Source organism: Pristiophorus japonicus, chromosome 4, assembly GCF_044704955.1.
Source record: "Pristiophorus japonicus isolate sPriJap1 chromosome 4, sPriJap1.hap1, whole genome shotgun sequence".
Lineage (NCBI taxonomy): Eukaryota > Metazoa > Chordata > Chondrichthyes > Pristiophoridae > Pristiophorus > Pristiophorus japonicus.
Window position 1 is genome coordinate 2,537,876 of NC_091980.1, and position 502 is coordinate 2,538,377.

A 502-nucleotide genomic window follows, 5' to 3' on the forward strand; every position below is an offset into this window, starting at 1 on the left:
ACACCGGGCCATGGTCCTCGGGGCTCAGTCCCACACTGGGCCCTGCTCCCCGGGGTTCAGTCCCACACTGGGCCCCCCTCCCCATGGCTCAGTCCCACACCGGGCCCTGCTCCCCGGGGCTCAGTCCCACACCGGGCCCCCCTCCCCATGGCTCAGTCCCACACTGGGCCCTGCTCCCCGGGGCTCAGTCCCACACCGGGCCCCCCTCCCCATGGCTCAGTCCCACACCGGGCCCCCCTCCCCGGGGCTCAGTCCCACACTGGGCCCTGTTCCCCATGGCTCAGTCCCACACTGGGCCCTGTTCCCCGGGGCTCAGTCCCACACTGGGCCCTGTTCCCCGGGGCTCAGTCCCACACCGGGCCCTGCTCCCCGGGGCTCAGTCCCACACTGGGCCCTGTTCCCCGGGGCTCAGTCCCACACCGGGCCCCCCTCCCCATGGCTCAGTCCCACACCAGGCCCTGCTCCCCGGGGCTCAATCCCACACAGGGCCCACCTCCCCATG